This window comes from Acinonyx jubatus, chromosome B1 (assembly GCF_027475565.1).
Source record: "Acinonyx jubatus isolate Ajub_Pintada_27869175 chromosome B1, VMU_Ajub_asm_v1.0, whole genome shotgun sequence".
NCBI lineage: Eukaryota > Metazoa > Chordata > Mammalia > Carnivora > Felidae > Acinonyx > Acinonyx jubatus.
Window position 1 is genome coordinate 82,200,546 of NC_069382.1, and position 17,450 is coordinate 82,217,995.

Sequence of the window (17,450 nt, forward strand, 5' to 3'; positions counted from 1 at the left end):
GGGCTGAGGAGAGAGGGAAATGGGAAGCTGTTGTTTAATGAGAGTAGAGTTTCAGTTTTGCGAGATGAAAAAGTTTTGGAGATCTATTTCACAACAATCTGAATATACTTAACACTACTGAACTCTACACTTAAAAATGGTACAAATGGTACATTTTATGTTATGTTTTTTTTTTTTTACCACAGTTAAAAAATTAAATTACTTCAGCTTTATTCTTTGGTAGATTTGGGCTGCAGCCCACAAAGTTGAATTTCTAACAAGTCCCCAAGTGATGCTGATACTGCTGGTCCTCTGGTCATACCTGAGGATCAGTAGTTTAACATAAGACTTAGCGCTGAATACCATAATCCTCCATTTATATGTCTAGCTCTCCTTTACACTGTGAATTCCTGGAACAGGGATCCTCTTGTTTGTCTTTGTATCTCCAGTTCTAACCCACTGTTTGTTCCTGAATAAATTTGTGTTGGATAAATAAAAAATACAGGGAAAAAAGATAAAAAGCAATAAGAAAAAAATATGGAGGGAAGCAGACAGTGCAGTGTCCTAGAAACTAAATAAGGGGAGAGTTTTAAGATGGAGAGGAAGGTCATGTTGCCTACATTTACAGAGATGTTAAGGAAGATGAAGAAAGACTACTGGTTTCAGTGATTAGGAGGTTACTAGTCTTTCAGAAAAAGCTGAGAGAAAAGCCAGAGTCCACGGGGTTTAGGAATAAGTGAGTGCTGATGCTGTAAATACAGGATAGCAAAACCAAGGAAGTGGAAAGGAGTGTCAGTGAACATACAGGAAGGGATTTCATTTAGGGTGAGTTTGAACACATTTTTGGAGAAGAAGTAGGCCACCTAAGCTAACTGTGGAAGTCCCTATGAGTTCTGCGGTAGTAGGTGGTGGGAGGCTCCAGAACAGAAAGCTGGAGATGGCTTGGTGATTGATTTTGCCTTTACTGGAGACAATAATTCCTCAATAATTATTATTTTTTTAATCATTAAAAAATAGCAGTATTTTTGTTACAGTATATTTGTTATAGTCCCTTTTTTGGGTCAGTTTACCAAATGAGAAATAATGAAATGTTAAGCTCAATTGGGTAACAAGAAGACTCAAGAATTATTTTTTTGATGTGGTTAGAGATTCTGGTGGGAAAGAAATTGTTATATGAAAATCACCGGTAACATGACTTCCTTAAGGAATATGATGAGTGTTGTCTAATCACTTCTTAATGCTTATAACAATATCAATAAGAAGTTTATTTTAATTAGTTTGACAAGACCCAGGTATCCAAAATAATTATAGTAAAAGAAAATCTTGTGGAAGAGCCAAGAGAAAGAATATATATGATATTACATTCAGTTGTGTTTTATATGCTCTTTCCCCATACCATGTCAAAACTAGTACAAATCTTTTTTTTTTAATGTTTCTTTATTTTTGAGAGAGAGAGTTCAAGCAGGGGAGGGGTGGAGAGAGGGGGGGCAGAGGATCTGAATTGGGCTCTGAGCTGACAGCAGCTAGTCCAATGTGGGGCTCGAACTTGCAAACTGCGAGATCGTGACCTGAGCCAAAGTCAGATGCTCAACCGCTGAGCCACCCAGGTGTCCCTCTTTTTTTTATTTTTAATCTTTAATTTTTTTTTTAACATGTATTCACTTTTGAGAGACAGAGAGAGACAGAGCATGAGTGGGGAAGGGGCAGAGAGAGGGAGACACAGAATCTGAAACAGGCTCCAGGCTCTGAGCTGTCAGCACAGAGCCCGACGCGGGGCTCAAACTCACAAACTGCGAGATCCTGACCTGAGCCGAAGTCAGATGCTCAACTAACTGAGCCACCCAGGCATCCCTATTTTTAATCTTTATTCTACATCTTCTTTTTTAATATTTTTTTTCAACGTTTATTTATTTTTGGGACAGAGAGAGACAGAGCATGAACGGGGGAGGGGCAGAGAGAGAGGGAGACACAGAATCGGAACCAGGCTCCAGGCTCTGAGCCATCAGCCCAGAGCCTGACGCGGGGCTCGAACTCCCGGACCGCGAGATCGTGACCTGGCTGAAGTCGGACGCTTAACCGACTGCGCCACCCAGGCGCCCCATTCTTTATTCTACATCTTCTAAAATGTTTACCCAAATGAATTTTGCTAAAAGAAAGTCCAGATTATTGAAAAAAAATTATAAGAAAAAATGTTATCATGAAAGATACATCTTTTTTGAGAACAATAGTCTTTTGGATTATGATTAGGGTTGTGAGCTATACTCATCTGAATCAGGGCTTATTTCCAGTCTCCAAAACATATTAATTCTGTAAGCATGGGCAGTCACTTAATCATTCCGGGTTTCAGTTCATTAAACAATAAAATGGTGATAATGATAAATATTACAGAGGGTGGTTATAAAGATGAAGTGAGATGGTTGTTGTAAATCTAGTATAATGCCTGACATAGTAGCTGCACAGTGCATGCAAGTTGCTGTTGCTGCTGCGTTTAATATCATCATGATGATGATGGTGTTTATATTTCAGCACCGTAATTAACTTTGGAAAATGTTTTGTTATACTTTATTTGTGTTTGCTTGCTTTAAAATAACTGCAGAAAGATTCTCAACTGGGAATATGATAAAAGATAGTATCTAAATGACTCTTTACCTTACATATTTATGTTTAAATATATTTTATTTATATTTTGTAATGATATGTAATCATCATCCTCCTCCTCATAACAGCAGCTTTAATAGCACTCTCTATATCACACACCATTCCCTAGGTTTTATATATTGCTCATTTAATCTTCACAAATATCTATACACAGATAGATACCATTGATAGTGTCTCCCACCTTTCAGGTGAGAAAACTGAGGTACAGAGAGATACAAAATCTAGAAGCAGATGGGCTTGGATAGGAACCAGGACATTTAGCTCCAGACCTGGTGTTCTTCTTAATCATTACATTTTAAATGATCACAAATAGCATGGTAAATGATCTATTTATATCTATTTATCTGTGATATCTATTATATCTCACCACAACAGTGTTTTTACTTGTATATTTTAGGTCCCAAAGGGAGTAATTCTAACAATTTCACTAAAAGGTATTTTTCTCTAAGTATTTGAGATTTATGATCTTAGGCTTTCAGAACCTTAAAAGGTCAAATGTTGTTACTCTATTCATCTTCTCAAATACTTTCTGCTTTATGAAAGGGCACCAATCTATTCAATATAGATGCAAAAATAGGATTTATGACACACACAGGTCTTGGCTCTTCCATCAGAGCTCTTTCCACTATGCCGCATAACATAGTGTCAGATTTTCAAAATAGTAATTGTTAAAGCCTGCAGCTATTTGAGACTGATCCCTGTTTTGGCAAAGAAAATAAACGGTTCAGTTTAAAGTCCTCTATATTTCAAGTCCAGAAGAGAAGTGCACTGCATGCCCTTGTGTTTATTTATGTGTGGGCAGATACAGAGGGTAAGTCCTGGGTTTGGGGCCAAGATTCAGGTAAAATCTACTTAAGCCATCTTGTGCCATCCTATCTGTGGTGCTATCTAGGGAGCAGGCCTCCGCATGGTAAAGACACTTGGGTTTCACTTCCAGTACCAGAAGATTGAGCTAATACTTTTTCCTGGAGAGGAAACACTTTTGCCGACAATTGGAATCGAAAGGATGTTGTCAACCTTATTTTTTGTCCTCAAGAATATGGCAAGCTGCTCAGTCAGAGGCACGCATTCCTACCAGCTGTCAGAAATCATACGGGAACCAAAGTAAGGACTTGCGAAGGGAAACCTGCCCATCACTGAAATACCTCCCAGGCCTCTCTACACTTTTCCATTGCAGAACCAAATCCAGGTTATTTTTGCTGCCTTTATTAAATATTTTTTTCATCTTTCCTTTTATTCAATGCACAGCGTTATTATGTAGATATAAGTCTTGGGGAATCTATTCAGAGTCTGAACTACTTTTGTCAAGGTGATTTATTTTTAAGGAATCTAAAAGAGATTTTAGAACTCTAGACAAACTCTATGGGGACTCATTGAGCAGAGATTAGTGTGCTTCATGACAGTGAGTTATTTTTCAGAGCATACTGCTGGACACTGTCCCAGGCTGGCAATTGACTGTTATGAAGGCACTTACTTATATCTGGGACATGGACATTGCGGATGAACAGACTTGGGTCTGAGTATTGGCTGTCAGTGACCTTGAGCATTTAACCCTAGTTTCAGGTTTTCTCATTTATGAAAGGAGGTATAAATGAGAAAGTGAATATCAACTGCAATATTGTCCAACTAATCAATATGTCTATTGCTATCAATAGATTCCCTCATGAGTTTTCTTGGCATGTGACCTAAACCAGAGCAATGAGACATTACCTTACCTACCAGGATTGTGTTTTCCCTAGAAACATGGGAGGACGAAGCCTTCCTTCTTAGGAGGTTCTCAGCAGTTTTATCTTGGAAAGAACCTAAGAATGTGGCCAAGAAGGGGAAAAATCAGAACCCCAAGAGTTCAGCTGATATTTAAGCACCAGGATGTAGGTATGCCTAAACAAGAGTAATCCCTGGAGACTTTAGGTGAGCTGACAAATTCTAACATCCTCTACTTTCTCTTTCCCTTTTTCCCTTCCTTTCCTCCTTCCCTCCATCCTTTCTTCCTTTTGGCTCTTCCCCACCTCCTCCTCTTTCACTATCACCTATGGAGAATAAGCTCCTTAGCATGGCATACATGTCTCTGCTTGAAGTGACCCAGAATTATAATCTTAGTAAATATCTTTTTTTCTAACTCTCCTATGATCACCCGGAGTCCTATATTTCCCCACTGGGCTTGTTCTTCTTGGATTACTGGACATCCTATCGTGTCTCTACCCCTTTGTAATTGCTCTGTTTCCTTTTGCCAACTCTCTTCTTATGCTCACCTGCCTGCCTTTCCTGTGCAACTCCTGTAGGAAACTTTCCCTGATGTCCTTTTCCACTAATTGGGTCGTAATTTCCTCTGATCCAATAGGAAGTTGTACAAGCATACACTCCAGCAGTTGTTTTTTGTTTTGTTTTTGCATATTATTTCATTCTAACTAGATCATATGCCTTTTTTAAGTTTATTTATTTAATTTGGGAGAGAGCACACATGCATGCACGTATGTGTGGGAGGGGGTGGGGCAGAGAGAGAGGGAGAGAGAGAATCTCAAGCAGGTTCTGGTCTGTCACCACAGAGCCAGACATGAGCTCGATCTCACAAATCACGAGGTCGTGGCCTGGGTCGAAATCAAGAGTCGATGGTTAACTGACTAAGCCACCCAGGCATCCTCAGATTGTATGCCTTTTGAATTGCAGGTAATATCTTTTACCACTCTATAACTTCACTTTCTCAGATTATGGGGTTTTTGAATGAGCAAATAAATATGAACAACTTTTTTTTTTTTTTTAGTAAATGGTTACATGCCATATAGGTATCAGTTATTATTTTATAGAACATGAAGGAAAAAGAAATTGATTAAAAATATTTTGTGACTGAAGGAATGGCAATATCATTGTCCAAAATGTTGAATTTTAGAAATGAAGGAAATTATTATTTGGTTTTGGAGACACTGAATTTAAGTTAATAATGGTACTATTAAAAATACCAGAATTTAAGTCAATGTTTAGGATTAGAGATACAGAAGAGAGTAATCACTTGATAAACCATTTATTAATATGATTTAATTTTATGATGTTAGTTGGAAGATGTATGAGAAAAGAATTAACTGTTTTAATTCCAGAAGCAAGGACAGTGACCTTTGAATGGGTTATTTTTTATTTGTAAATTATTTCTGCTGCTTGGTCTTACGTAGTTGCAAAGGCAGCGTGGTTTAGTGGAGCTCCATGTGGTAAGATTTTTGTACGTTTGCATGTTTTGATATTGAGGGACAGAAAATACACTGTGTGGTGAGCTTCTTATTTGTCCATTCAGTGGGCCTGGCATGCAGTTATTTCCAACTCTATTTTCTGTTGTGATGGTTTACTGTCTTTAACTCTGGGTTAAATTCATAGAGGAATCAAACCATAATCCCCCCAGCCCAGAGAACACATTGGGATCTGGCCAAATAGATGAACTACATAGAATTGCAGAACAGGAGTAGATCTTTAGTCCTATTGTAGTGACAGAGCCATGAACTTGGCATAACTTCTTAAACTCTGGGTGGAGCGTCTCTAGGGTGACTGGAGGAGATTTGTTACTATGTTTTAATCAGGGCCGGTAGAACATAAGGTTGAAAACACAAGCCCTGATGACAAGCAGATCTGTGTTTGAGTCCTGACACTGCTAGTCACTAACCACGTGACCTTAGGCAAGTTAATTAACATCACTAAAGCTTCAGTTTCCTATTTGTGAAACAGAGACAGGAATAGAACTCTCCTCATAGGTTAAGGGTATTACATTAGTTATAGAGCCCTTAGCAGAGTTCCTGGCCCACCAAGTTTCCACACATGTAATTATTTTTATTACTGTCCTTCATTATTTGACAATATCTGTTAGAAATTTTACATGAAGGCTGAGTTGAGAATTAGGGGAAGTTCAAGGGGATTGTGTGCTAAAGAAAGTTCACTCTCTCTTTGAGCTACTTGAAACAAGATAGGAAAAATCATGCAATTATTAATCATACGATAGCTATTGAGTCTCATTTCTGGATGGCGATAGAAATAACTGAGGGAAAAAAGAATGTAAGGGAGTCAAAGTATAACTCCCTTAATGACTGCATGTGCACATATAGATGTATTTATGAACAAACTAAACTAACATGTTAATCAGTAAAAAGATATAGGACATTCATCCTAGAGAAACAAATTAGAAGCATTCCAAATGTAGATAATTCTATTTTATGATAAAGAAACAGAAAAAAAATAGAGGTACCTGGGTGGCTCGGTTGAGCATCCAACTCTTGATTCAGCTTGGGTCTCAATCGCAAAGTTGTGGGATCAAGACTGGCATCAGCTCTGCACTGAGTGTGGAGCCTGCTTGGGATTCTCTCTCTCCCTCCCTATCTCTCTCTCCCTCCCCCTCTCTCTCTGTCTCTCTGTCTCTCTCTCTCTCTCTCTCTCTCTCTCTCTCTCTCCCTCTCACCTGCTTGCATGCTCTGTTTCATTTTCTAAAAATTAAAATAAAAAAAAAAGAAACAGGATAAAAATACATTCTATTTCCTCTTGGGTTCTCATGTGATACAAGAAGTAATTAAAAGTATTTTTGGACACCAAAACCAGGGACGTTGGCAAAAGCATGGTGCAAACAGAATTTTCTCATAGAGATTCAGAAGAAGAGGTTGGTTGAGGAAGATTATCCCTTGTCCAATCAGCATATTCTCTGAGAGAAAATAGACGTGACATCTTGTGTTAACAAAAGTGTTGTTGGTTTAAGGATTATTCTGAAGTATTCTTTTAAATTTAATTCACATCTACTACATTCATACCCTTGGATTTCTCTGAATTAGGAATTCCAGGTGGTCCATAAATATTTTTTTCAGATCACATGGCTTTGAATGATAGTCTGCCACAGCACAGGGATGCTGCAGGGGTCAAGGACACTATGGCTTATTCATAGCTATTTATGAAATTATGCTGAACTAATTATTAGACATTGTTAATTATAAAGACCTGCAATTAGCCAGTTATGATTTGAATTTTGCATTCCTGTGATGATTTCTATTCAGATTGAATCACCTAAAAGATAGAAATTTCTCTTATCTTCACATACCTCGATTATAATTAAGAACTAATATTTGTAACCATTATGAAGGTGTCAGAGTAGTTATTTTATCTATATCCCCCTTTTATATCCTTTGACATATACACATTCTCCCCCAGAGAATCAAGCCTCATGACATAAACTGTTGCAGTCAAGCAGCCAGCATGACCAGAATCCTTAGAAGATTCCTGGGGGGGGGGGGGGGGGGGGCGAGGGGGCGGGGGGGGTAGATATTCTGTGCTGCCTGTTCCTGTGAGATAGACGTGCAACCAGTATACTCAGAGGGAAGTCCATAACATGCTATGACCCTTTATTAACATTATCTATTCATTTATGGAAAGGACCACGGCCTTGCTCATTTCCCACTGGCAAAAACCTTCGCAATTTTTCCTTTACATTAAAAATGCAGTCCCTCTCTTGAATGGAGTCATGAGAAATGACAACATGAAGTTGACTGATGAAGGAAACTGTGGATATCAATTTCAAGGAACTCAGTGATATCATAAAATCCAAGTATTGTTGGGAAGGGCCTGTTCATAGCCAAGTGTCAATAATCAAGAAAAGTCTCTCAGGCCTGGGTGGCTCAGATGGTTAAACATTCAACTCGTGATTCTGCTCAGGTCATGATCTCACAGTTTGTGAGTACAAGCCCCGTGTTAGACTCTGCATTGACAGCATGGAGCCTGCTGGGAATTCTTTCTCTCCCCCCACCCCCAATCTCTCTCAAACTAAATTAATAAGAAAAAACAATTTTAATGTCTCCCAGGCCTCCAAATTAAACAGCTCTTAACATTTCATTCTCTCCACCAGATCTTCCTTAACAGAGCGGTGACAATGTGATTATTTGGGGTAAATCCCTCCGTGCCTCAATAATTCACTCTCACTTCCCTAATCCTAAATGCACTTAATCACTGCTTGTTCTTAATATAAATATTTCACTTATTATGAATTATGCATTACATTTTATACCACTCTGTATTTCCTTCTATATGTTTCCTGAAGCACCAAAGCTATGTAGAATAATTTGTCAGTTAAGTGCCTAACATGTAACAATTTTTTTTCTCCAAAAACAAGGAAAGATGGAGATAAACATTTCAGCACTGAATTAAGGAAGATAACATGGCTCTTGTACCAAAGAAGTGTAGAGCTATTTTCCTGTTCTGAATAGCACCAGGCAGAAGGAAGCTTATGTCTGGCATTTATTTCTTTAATTGATGATTATTGAGGTGGATTGGCCATGTCACGATGTCTTATGCTTTAAGGACTAGAGTATTTTAAAACATTCTTCCAGGGGTGCCTGGGTGGCTCATTTGGTTAAGCATCCAGCTCTAGCTCAGGTCATGATCTCATGGCTCATGAGTTTGACCCCCACGTTGGGAGCCTCACATTGGGCTCTCTGCTGTCAGCACAGAGCCTGCTTCAGATCCTCTGTCCCCTTCTTTCTCTGCACCTTTCCTGCTTATGTGTGTGTGCTTTCTCTAAAAAGTGAATTAACGTTAAAAAAAAAAAAAACACTTTCTTCCAAAACCTCTGAATTTTTCTGTATTCAATGTTGTATCTCATTTAAATGCCAAAACAGGTTTTTGAAATCTCAAATTATTGATTAACAAAAGTGATTTACTATATTCTAAATTCCATTTTAACAAATAAGCTGGTTATTTTGTTTGCGTTGCCTCCACTTGCCCACAACCATTCTCCACACTTTGTCATGCTCTGGCCTCCCTACCTTAGGACCTGAGCTCTCTTGCTTTCAGCTTTACATGGAGTCCAGCCAATGTGAATCTCTTCTAGAGATCAAGAGAACAGCAAGAGAGAGAAATCTGACCACATATGGCCCCCATTCCCACTCCTACCCTCGTTCAGTTTCTAGAATTGGCTGCTTTCCTCTCTTTCCAGAGTCCTTGTCCAGTCTTCAGCAATACTCCTGGCCCCATCTGTCACCAGGTCTCAGAAAATGAAGTCCTTTCTTTTTCTTTTCCACTAGGGGGACACCAACTGCTGTGGCTACATTCCCTGGTGTTTCATGGGACCTTTTTGCACTTCTTGACCCTCTTACACCTCTGTAAGAGGTTCCTTTTATTAATCCTCTTCAGATAAACCATTTTAAGTGTGCCATCTGTTTCTTAGAGGGCCTTGACTGATGCAGCGAATGCTCCTTGCTTCGTATATATATATGATTTTTTTTTTTTTTACCTAACATTATGTTGATGGTGATACCTTTAAGCTTCAGGATGTTAAAATTTATTCCACTCTTTCCTCTTTATGGACTATATTTTATTTATCTTTGCATTTCTGAGTCCACATCAACCCCTCAGCACATTGTATCTCTCTTAGGATGTGTTACAGAAATCCTTGTTCAGTTGAACTGAATTGAATTCACACTTAATTTTCTTGTTTTTATTGCATCAGACACCATGAGTAATAACGCTAAGCTGCACATAGATTATTGAGTGACAATCTGCCTACATAACATTAAAACGGCCATTTATATAATCATGTTGCACATTATTTCTTCTTTTTCATTTAGGTGATTTACTTTAGTTATTCTCATGCAGAAACTTAATTAATGACTCTTTTTAAATTAGAAATAGCTCCCTCTGATAATATTTTATAGAGCCATTGATTCTATAATATTTATGCAAAAATTATAGTTGTCATTTTATAATATGGAAAGACACTTTTAAAAACTATTGTTGAATTAAGGTAATTATAGGGTAAATTTTATATAATCAGGATGTAAGGTCAAGTGGAAGTTACCCCGAGTAGGTGAGGAAAATGATTATTTTGATGAGTATTAGTAATTTGGAGAAGAAAATCATTATAAAAATTTAATATTTTTTTTTATAAAAACAGTGATGTATGATCTATAATGATGCTTTGTGGTTTTATGCCTCACTGAATCTTGGCTGCTTTTGCAAGGCACATGCATTATAATGAGCTGCTGTGTGAAAATGACTAATGTTGTGAATACACATTGCATTTAATTGATGTAGCCACATGTCTGAAATAAATGTTCCTTGTAGTGTCAAGTGTAAACCTCTCTAGATTCTTCAATGTGCACTGCCCACATCTGAGTGTAAAAGTAGGAATCTGAAAACTGCAGGTTGCACTAAAATGGAGGGCTGCAAATGCTCACTTCTTTGTACGTCTTCAGCCTATTACTTATGGGTTGTTTGTATTCTAGTAAATCATCTCTGTAGAGAAGCATAAATAACATTCTTCTTTCGCTGTTAAAACCTGCCCTTCCTTCTCCATGGTCTCAGTTGATTTTTGCATCTGCGTGTGTCTAGTTTATTGAGAAGACTCAGCTCAGTGGGGAGCAAACATGAAATGGTTTTATTTTTCACCAGTCTTTGCTCCCCTATTGTGTTATGTCAAATTCCTCTTCCCAGCTGGGTAGTGGATCCCTTAACGGCATCCTAGGCAGATACCATAACTCTCAAGTCATTTCCCATTACTCAAATTCCATCCAGTTGAAATTTCCAATTGCATTTGTTATACAAAACTTTCCCTTCCAACATCGTGAGCCAGACTCAGGGCTCCTGGATCTATCGGGAAGGGAGCCTGGCTTGCTTTGCCACTCTTACCAGTTCCTTACTTGGGAGCCCAGGGCAGGATTGGTTAACTTGCCTTTGGGCACTTTTGTCCCCCCACTTTTCCTCATGTACTGAGGAGGGGAGAAAGAAAAAAAGGAAAAAGAATAGTTTGTCTCTTACCTGACTGCAGCTGTTGTAACTTTCTCTTTGTTGATTACAACTACTTCCTGGGCTATGGCTCTACGGTGGGCAGCAGGCATGCATTTGCCGGAGGGCTCTGTTGAGAGGTCTCCCTTCTGCACAATCTCTAGAACCTGATCATGTTCATGTACACCATAGCCTCCTGCTATCTGAGGCCCCTCACTTGGCTAGCAGTCCTTTTCTTTGAGGTGCTGGGAAGGTGGTTCCCATCGAGCTCTCTTCAAAGATGCGCACTGAACTATGGGAACCAAATACTGGAAGTACAAGCTGCAGTACTAAAATCACCTGTCTCGGTCTTTGGTCTTTTGTCAATCTATTTTTCCTTTGCTTAACTAGATACAGGGAAAATCAGGGATACCCTGCACTAAGGGAAACCAACGAGGTGCTAGAATCTTAGTCTCTGTTAGGGATTCTCTCAGATCCCATTTATTTAGCTTGTTTATAAGCGAGGGGGAGGTTTTACTTCCCATGAGGCCAAGAACCTATTGCTCTTCATTACCCCTTTCCTCTCTCCTTTCCCTATGGTTTTTAATAGGTAAGGGAAGTCAGGAAGCTGGAGTGATGTTTGCGGGTAGTAGAGCTACTTCACCTGGCTTAGAAAGCTCTTAAGATGACAAGCCTTTACTGTTTGCAGTTCTTTGTAGAATACGGGGTACTCAGATTCTTTATGTTGTTAGCATTAAGCATTAATTGGTAATTTGGAGAAATAGGAAAAATCCCATTTAAGATCATGTTACCTGTTCTCTCATACTCCTGTGGGCAGAGGCACCAGAGAGAGATGTTAGCAAGACTAAAGTGAAATAACCACTATATCTCTTTTCTGGAATCTCTCCAACCTCACACCCTGTCCCCTACTACCTCCATGCAGGGGTAGTTCTTTCAGTAGAAAGAGTGTTGGGAGGAAAACAGCCACTCAGATTCTGGTCTGATTGCTGCAGAGCTCAGCAGCTCTCGGTGACTTCCCCCTCCCCTGCCTCAGATAATCCATCTTGGGAAATGCAGATGAACCTGCCTGCCCCTACTTATCTTTCAGAGTTGTTGGAAGACAAATGAGATAATATCTGAAAACCCTTTGGAAGAAATGTGATATATAAATCTAGGGCGGTGTTATATATGAGACACCACCTTAATCATTCTTCCACCCACTACGAGACGTCTTCGTGCTGTTCTAAATGTAATAATAGAAAGATCCCTGGACTCACCGAGTTTTGAAATCATAGTTCTGCTTGGCTTTGAGCACTATCTGACTCTATATCTTTAGGCAACTTATGTCATTTCTTTATGTTTACTTTCATATCTGAAAAATGTACAGCAGAATGATAGTACTTAGCCCTCAGAGGTACTGTGAGGGTCAAGTACACAAGAAGTGAGAACAGTCTGTGAGACATATAATAGACTGAAATATATCTGAGTGTCTATGAATTTATATGCATACAAAATAATAAAGCCCCATGTAATTATATATAATATATCCCTATACTTTTCTGTATGCACACGTACTTGTCACACATATTCCTTCCATTTAGGTTAACTACATGGTACCATTGGAAGAGCGGCCCTTGAAATTTCTAAGATTGATATACACAAGTGAAATAGACGATTGACTGTAATTCATTTTTATAGTGATTGGATTTTGCCACAGTTGCCTGTGTGTGTACATGTACCTGTGCATGTAATACCAGACTGTCTTACAGGTTCCTAAATTTGATTCTAAATCTGTACTTTTACATTTCTCTCCTTTTACCTTTATGTCAAATATTTAATCATCTGTGTTCTCCTCCTTAAGGCTGATTTTTTTCTTTTCTGTTTATTGATTCCCAATAGGGGCATGCATAATTTTTACTTGTGTTAACTACTCCAATGCCCCTTCCTACATCTACTGAAGATTTAAATTTGTGCCAGACACCATATCTTGTTTCCTCTCTCTTTTTTCTTATGTATCTATAGTTTATTTTCTTAAATCAGCCTTATTAAAGCACAGTCACCCTTATTCCTTAGACCAAACTGGGTCCTCACCAGGTGCTGCCTCAAGGTAAAGTGTTATAGGAAGCAAACAAATAGAATGGTTTCTTTTCTTTTCTTTTCTTTTCTTTTCTTTTCTTTTCCCTTCCTTTCCTTTCTTTTCTTTTCTCTTTTTTCTTTTCTTTTCTTTTCCTTTCCTTTCCTTTCCTTTCCTTTCCTTTCCTTTCCTTTCTCTTTTCTTTTCTTTTCCTTTCTTTTCTTTTCCCTTCCTTTCCTTTCTCTTTTCTTTTCTTTTCTTTTCTTTTCTTTTCTTTTCTTTTCTTTTCTTTTCTTTTTCTTTTCTATGAGCTACTAAAGTTTCTTACTTACAACCTGCAATTCTGGAAATGCCTTTTTAGCTTTCTCACTCTGGTCTGCCTTTCTCCTACTCACTCACCTTCATCTTCTACCTCCATTGAAATAATAATCCTCAACTTCATGGTCAAGTTAGGCATGCTCCCAGGAGACCTTCCTACACTCCAGTCATTAGGGATCTCTCTTTCCTCTGAACTCCTGTAGTATCTATTGCATGTTTATATCACCTGCTGCCTTTAGGGTTATTTGTGTATATGTTATTCTTTTGTACTAACCTGGTACTTTTTGAAGTCATGTTGTATTTACTGTTATATTTCCCCCATCACTGAGCATGATACCTTAAACAAAATAAATATAAGACCAAAGTCTGTTGACATAATGATATAAAATATAGTTTATAATGTTGATAAATACCTACAAAATTCATTATTTTATTCATTCTCATGCCCACTATTTATCTACTGCTGTGGTAGATGACAATATATACGAATAAATAGGGCATAAATGTTCATTACTCTCACAGAACCTGCAGAGGAGTCAGATAGACACAAACAAACCAACAGATTAAAAACTGTAATCAATGCTAAGAAGAAATTGGATTTTGAGATATTAACAGGAGGAGATTTAATTTTATAAAGGGTAATTGGGGAAAGTGTCTTTGAGGAAGTGATACTCAGTTGGAAACTTGAGGTCCCTCAGCATATACATCCACTTACATATCATCAACTGAAATCTGCTGGCCAGCTCTAAATGACAAGGAAAGCTGGGAAAATTGCCACGCCTAACAAAACTGGAGTTCTGGTAGTAAGGAAGAAGTGGCAAATTAACAGAAGACGGCAAATCACAGTGTCTGTTCTACCAAAACTATCCATGCCTTTGCTAGAGATTAGGCTGGCCATACAGTAGGATAGGAGTCTTGATGATATTTTAATTTAATTTTATCTGAGTTAGGAAACCACCAAATGGCTTTAAGTAGAGAGACACATAATTCTATATGTATTTTTAAATGATCACTCTAGCTACTATATGTAATATGGACTAAAGGAGGTTAGGAATGAACAAGTAGAACAAATGGTGATGGCTGGACCAGCAGAGCAGCAGTGGAATGGAGACAAGTGGTTGTATTTTAGATATCCTTAAGAGACAAAATCAATTATAGACTTAGGAAACAATAGGATAAAGTGGTTAGGTAAAGAGAGGATATCAAGGATGACACTCAAAGGATGTACACAAAAAGTGACATGTATACACCAACGAAATGAAATAACAACCACATAGATGTGTATGTATAAATATATACCCTTGGTGTAAACTCAGCTTCTACAAGAAAGGTACTAATATAGATTTTTAATCACTTTCGTAGGTTTTTCAAACTATTTGCATGGCTATTGGATTTGGAGTCTGCGTTTTCCACCTGACATTTTACAAATGAAATCACTTTTTTTGTGAACTGACATAATTAAAAAGTATTCCATTGCATTGTAGTTACCATAATCATCATCTTTAACTGTTATCTAAAATTATGTTTTCCTTTCTTGTAGTATGTAGATCTCTGACCTTGGTCCTGTGGGATTTGTAGAATTAACATAGATATTATCCCATCACTAAAATGACCTAAATTCTTCACAGCCAGATTATAGTATTAATTATTTTCAGTGTATCAGTAACTACAGTTGGCATTGTAATAGGAAATAGTCTTTGAAAATAAAAATGTCTGAGATATATTTTTAGGATGCGTTTCTGTGAATTTCTCAGGTTCCAAATATGTTTGCTCCTATAGTGATGATTTTTAAATACCTTGACTGTTGACACCTTTCTATCCAGCACAAAAATACGGATGGCTTTAGATGACCAGCTGCTTCTCAGGAAGACAAAGTAGTAAATATTGTTAATAATCATGAGTGAGAAAATTTTATAACTTCACCTGTTTTATATCTGCTAGATTGGCTGCTTATTCATCCTTCTAGATAGCAGCCTTTGAAATTATTAGCTTAGTTACCAGTATGTGTGAAATATGCTTATATTAACACTAGATCCAGAATTCATATACATGTTACAAGAATCCTGATCTCAGTATCTGTCTTGGGGGTCATTTTATGATTACAATTACCTCAAATAACATTTCCTTTACTATTTCTTGACAAGCTCCTCTTATAATATGAAATGTAACTCAAAAGAAAACATATTCTAACATTCTAGTATATTTTTTAAAGACTTGGAATTCTTTCTACAATAAATACTAAGTAATGATAGTTATCACAAGTCCCATTTTTTTTAAATGGCCACACAATCCAAACTTAGAGAAAATGGCATTAAAAGTTAAGCATAACCAAATAAACTTGGACATGAAAATGAATTTCTTGCCCAAGAGGGTTATTTTAGCTTCTACAACAAGTGATTACAGTAGGTTATGGGATACCAAGATCCAGAGATCCTTGAAAAAAATTGAATCAGGATAGCACAAAGCTTAAACTAAAGTAGATACAGTCAAGGTATTATTTTTGAGTTAAGAACTCTTCAATGTTATTTACATGGTGTTGACAAAAAAGGAGAGAAAGGTACTTAATATATTTTGGAAAACATACATAGCGATTTGTTATCTGATAAAAGGTTTCATAATTTTGGTATTTTTGCTACTTTCTTTTTCCATTGCTACAATCAGTAAGAATAAAGGAACTTGTATGGGTGAAAATGGGAAGAATTCCAGGTGATAAACATGAGAGAATACCGAAGTGAAGGGAGAACTGGAAAATGCAAACTGGTAATAGTCATCATAGTAAAACTTACCTCTGTAAGCACTTAAATTGTAGGCATTTTAATTATTTATAGATTTAATCTTCATGACAATAACATGAGGGTAGGTGGGTACTATCATTTTTGTGACATATTTTTACAAATGAAGGAGACAAGGCGTGGTTCCGTTGAGTGTGTGGCCTAGGGTTACGCATCTTAGTTGCTAGTGGAGACCAAAGACAATTAAAGAGACAGGTTCCAGAGCCTGTTCTTTATCAGTCCTCTTTGCCACCTTTTCAACAAAGTAGAAAAGAATACCATGGCTGGAATCTCAAAAGTTATTTCCCAGCACAATGGGCAATATGGTAGATGCACGTGGAGTGTGATGTAACAACGCCAGCAACAGCTACTATATGAAGCCCCTCAGAAGGCTAATGACACTCAACTGGGATCCTTTTCTGAGGGATCTCAACTGATTTTTCCAATTCTATACAGGCTGATCACTGATGTCAATAGGTCAAAACAGCCACTTAGACAAGGATGTTATTTGGAAAGGCAAGATTACTTGCTTGGCTCTAACGTAGCTTTCTCACCACTATTCAGTTGAGACACAGCAATTCTGTTTCTAGGTATATACCTGAGGCATCTTTAAGCATGCAGCTTCCCAGACTCACAACTCAAGAGTTTGGGGCCTTGAGAAATGCACTGGCAACAGGTGTTCCATGTCATAATCAGGAGAGTTTGGGAGATGCTGCTCAGTATGGTTCTCAACCTTGGCTGAATGTTGGAGTCATTTGGGAGATTTAAAAAAGTGCTGATGTCTTGATCTGACTGCTTAGTGTTATAACTTAATTGGTCTCTAGTATAGCTTGGACATAAGCAGATTTTTAAAGCTCCCCAGTAGATTCTAATGTGCAGCCAAATTTGAGAATCTTTGCTCTAGAGCAAAGCTGCTCAGCCAGTATTACCTACACATT

The 17,450-nt window shown here is 37.8% G+C and overlaps 1 protein-coding gene across 7 annotated transcripts in view; it reads left to right on the forward strand.

Annotated features, from left to right (window-relative positions):
* The window catches only part of INPP4B (inositol polyphosphate-4-phosphatase type II B), a 761,046-nt gene that overhangs the window by 439,762 nt on the left and 303,834 nt on the right, over positions 1 to 17,450 (forward strand). The gene's annotated exons all lie outside the window — the stretch shown is intronic.